The sequence below is a fragment of the Nomascus leucogenys genome, chromosome 3 (assembly GCF_006542625.1).
Source record: "Nomascus leucogenys isolate Asia chromosome 3, Asia_NLE_v1, whole genome shotgun sequence".
In the NCBI taxonomy this organism is placed as follows: Eukaryota; Metazoa; Chordata; class Mammalia; order Primates; family Hylobatidae; genus Nomascus; species Nomascus leucogenys.
In genome coordinates, this window is record NC_044383.1 from 58,888,163 (window position 1) to 58,892,732 (window position 4,570).

Below are 4,570 nucleotides of genomic sequence, written 5' to 3' on the forward strand. Positions count from 1 at the left end.
GATACGAGGATATGGTGTTGAGAATTGTTCACAATGGCAAAACAACTAGAAACAAATTAAATACCCAAATTAGGGGAAAGGTTGAGTAAATTAAGTCCTACACACACCAAGGATTAATATGTAGTTCATCAAAAAGAGCGAAGTACGCCTTACTCTTGATCGAAAGGCGTTTCCACACATTAATGCTAAGAAAGCTAGTGTATGACAGCATCTCATTTATTAAAAATCAAAGACCAAGACTATACTTTCAGGGATCCTTTCTTCAGTTCATTACTAGAGGTTTCTCTGAATGTGTAGAGCACCAGAAACCACTAGAAGGAAACGCAGCATGCTCTCTCCAGAGTGTGAAGCCAACCCTTGGTGTTGCTTGGCTGCCCTTTACCATTGACAATTGTTCTCTCCCTCAGGAAGAATGAGAGGGAAAGCAGGCAGTCTGTGTGATTCCTATTAAAAAATAATAATTTTTTAAAAAATAAAAGACCAAAATACACAGTTATACGAGCTTAACAAAAAGTGCACAAGGCTACAAACCAGGCTGCTGGCCTCTGTTACGACTTTTATCACAGCCTGTCCACGTGACAGTCCTCTCACTAGACCAGGAGCCCCTTGAGGATTGCAACCTAACATGGCACCTGATACTTTCTGCTTAATAAGTACTTACTGAATGATTAAATAAATGAACGAATGAACTCAAAGGGAAGTTATAATTAACCAAATGGAACAGAGATAAGAAGCAGACATAGGAATCTTTTATACCTAAGAGATTGTAACTGGCAATTTGCTATGAATGTAAAATCATGTATAAGTTTTTTATTATTAAATGACTTCCATGTCTCTTTATTCATTATTTTAATGCAAGTATTTCATCCCTCAGTTGTTAATCTACTTTCAAAGCCTGAAAGAAAGTTATCTTTAAGGTACCATAAAATTGTCACATTACTAAGGTTGAAAATAGAATACCTACAACTGTTTTTTGAAAATAGAATCTTTCATCACTGGGCAGTACCAGCAATAGATATGCTTTTAGAATTCACTGAAAGGCCGGGCGCGGTGGCTCACGCTTGTAATCCCAGCACTTTGGGAGGCCGAGGTGGGCGGATCACGAGGTCAGGAGATCGAGACCACGGTGAAACCCCGTCTCTACTAAAAATACAAAAAATTAGCCGGGCGTGGTGGTGGGCGCCTGTAGTCCCAGCTACTCGGAGAGGCTGAGGCAGGAGAATGGCATGAACCCGGGAGGCGGAGCTTGCAGTGAGCCGAGATCGCGCCACTGCACTCCAGCCTGGGTGACAGAGCGAGACTCCGTCTCAAAAAAAAAAAAAAAGAATTCACTGTAAATACAGTGACTAGCGAGTATATAGTTCCAGAGTCAATAAGCCTTCATTTCAAATGCAGACCACCACCATTTAGCTGTTCTTCCTCAAACACCCCTCTGCTGCATCCCAATTAATTGTCAACATTTACAATCACCCGGCCCCACTAGGCTTCCTTCCCCCACCACAGAGCTCTCACCCACTGACTCAGCAAGAGCAGTTAAGAACGTACATAGGTCACAGGATGACCACAGTTATGTCCCCTCCCACAGTAAATGTGACAGTTCACATGTCCACCAGAGGTAAAGGAAAAAAATAGAAAACACAACCTTGCTATCAAAAGTCTACACAATGGCAGTCTCATTCAACTAGAAGAAGGAACAAAATGCAAGGTGAGGAAACAATGTTAGCACCAGCCGTCCCATGAGGAACAGTTTTGATAGAAAACGAGTGAAAGCAAGTAAACAGACTTCAGAAGCCCTGAAAGACAGTGAAACAGCCAAAGAGAAGACCAAGTTCAGGAAACTCTGTCAGGAAGATGATTAAAATGTCAAAAGACAGAATTGAAGAAAGGCATGTCAAAGGCAGTAAGGAAGCCCAAAGATCTGGGCTGTGTGTGTGTGTGTGTGTGTGTGTGTGTGGTGTGATATTCTGAGATGGGCATGTAATATTCTGATATAAGTACTTCTGAGCAATTTTTACTTGCAAATGGATACAAATTACATGCTTTTTAATGATATTAGCCATATCAGTGGGTGGTGGTGAGAAAAGAAAAATGGAATCAGGGATGTATGGGTTCTGACTAGCTCTGTCATTAACCAGGCCCTGGGCAAGTCATTTAATTCAATAACCCTAAATCTATTCATGACACACAATCCCCAGTTTCTCCAGACCTCTATAAAAATGTAAGGCCAGATCTCTGTTCCCTAAATCAGAGTCACCGGGGGAAATTGCCAGACCCAAGCCTAGAGACTCAACTTTGCTAGATCTGGGGTGAGCTCAGTAAGGTAATATGATTTTTTTTTTTTTTTTGACGGAGTTTTGCTCTTTGTCGCCAAGGCTGGAGTGCAGTGGTGCTATTTCAGCTCACTGCAAACTCTGCCACCTCCCGGGTTCAAGTGATTCTCCTGTCTCAGCCTCCTGAGTAGCTGGGATTATAGGCACCCGCCACGACGCCTGGCTGATTTTTGTATTTTTAATAGAGACGGGGTTTCACCATGTTGGCCAGGCTGGTCTCGAACTCCCGACCTCAGGTGATCTGCCCGCCTTGGCCTCCCAAAGTGCTGGGATTACAGGCATGAGCCACCGTATCCGGCCAGTAATATGAATGTGTTAAAAACTCCTTCAGCAACTGTGAAACTGAGCCAGGTTTGTGAAGCACTGGTCTGTATGATCTTTATGGTTCCCCCCAGCTCAAAAATCCCAGAGTGACTCCTGAGTCACCAAAAACAAACTGAGATGTGCATCCCATCATATTGAGTGTTTAATTTACACAAGCCATGAAGTAACAGAGCTATTTATTTCATTTTCAGATAGACTCACTTACCAGACACAGCTAATTTTGTTTATTATCTGGTTGGGGGCTGAGAGGTAGGTGCATTTGGCACTGAATTATCTGCCTTTGTGTCAATGAACCTCCAAGCCAAGTGATTAAAAGAATTGAAGTGGGCCGAGCATAGACTGGTGGATAAGCCTATTACAAGATCTAGAAAGAATTTATATGTTCCTAAGAGACTAAGTGAAAGCCATAAGTACAGAGAGAGCAAATGTTTTCATTTAATATTAACTTCCCCTTTCAGAGACCCCACTGAGTGCTGTGCAATGGGCTGGCACGGGCAATGACACAGACGAGTGAGAATCTGATTATAATGTATATGAGGAAAAAGTACCTCATTTAGGACTCCTCTCATCCTTTAGTCCTATCAGTTTCATTTACTAACAGTATAATATTGTTGAGCTCACCCCTTTATTAGCGGCTTCTTAAAACCACAAGTATGAAATTTTAATTTTGTACAAAATATTTGTGTTCTGACTTCTTATCTAGATTCAAAAATTCATTTTATAGCTGAAAAACATTATACTATTTGTGGCCCCTTTAAAATGTCTTGAAATCTCTAATTGATTAAAACTGTTTAACATTATGTTTCCTTATGGTATCGTGCACTAGGCTATAATAATTCATTTCATCACAGCTTCCCTAGGACCTCCTGTGATGTTTATGAGCTTGCTACTATGGTGATTTGATTTTCATTTATAAAAGAATGTGTACTACCTAGTCATCCCCATTTTCTGAGAAATCTTTTCTCTTAAGTTAGAAACCAGGTATGAATTTTAACCTTTTGGGTCTGTGATAAGTGTTTTAATGGCTTCGTTTAACAAACTATTCTATTATTTAATTGCTTTGATTCATCTAATTTTGTGAAAAACCCAGGGAAATAAGGTTGCTGTGAAAACTAAATTAATACTCACTGCCATGTATGAACTTCTTTCACACTCAGATGGCTCCTCAATGGCACTTCAGCTTCATGAGACACAATTCCCATGCTGACCCAAAGGTCTGGAATGACAAACTATTAGAAGAGGAGGGATCTTAGAGCTTATCAAGTATAACTTCTTATTGGTTTGAAAATCTACCTATCTATCCATCTATCTATCTATATCTATCTTGAAATGTGAGTACTCAGCTTCTGCATGAATTCCTGGGACAGGAGAAAGCCCGTACCAGAGTTGGAAACTCGCAAGAATTACTTGGAAACTCCATCATGATATAGAGGTGTTTACTACTAAACTCACAACTGTGAACTCTGAACAACTGAATAAGATTAATTCACTTCTCCTGACAGCCCTCAAATTGTTTGAAGACAGTTGTGCCTACAAAAATATCTCAAAGTTGCACATCCCAAGAGGCTGCAGGAAGAAGGCAGATAGTAGTCAGGGCTAACATGTATCTCCTACTTGGATGGTCAAAACAGTGTGTGGAGATTCACACTGTGAACTTTTGTTCCAAGAACTACTACAGGAATGTACCAGGAAAACCAAAAGAATTTACAGATCCTTTGAAAGAAATGGCATGCCATTGCAAACTCAGTGAGACAGAAGAAAAACTGTGAGTTCCCAAAGTGCAAGGGGGGAATAATCTGCCTCCAAACACACATCCCCACTGGGGAATCTGAAAACTCAGATGGCGGGGGAAGGATTTAACCCTACCTAGAGCTGGAATGGATTTAGGGAATTGTGCAAAATATAAAAGGAGAAGC

General features: G+C 40.8%; 1 non-coding gene across 1 annotated transcript; it reads left to right on the forward strand.

Moving 5' to 3' along the window:
• The first annotated feature begins 235 nt into the window (after positions 1-235).
• LOC115834621 lies at positions 236-442 on the forward strand. The gene has a single exon (XR_004029545.1). It is a non-coding gene; the product is annotated as a small nucleolar RNA U3 (small nucleolar RNA).
• Positions 443-4,570: the final 4,128 nt, after the last annotated feature.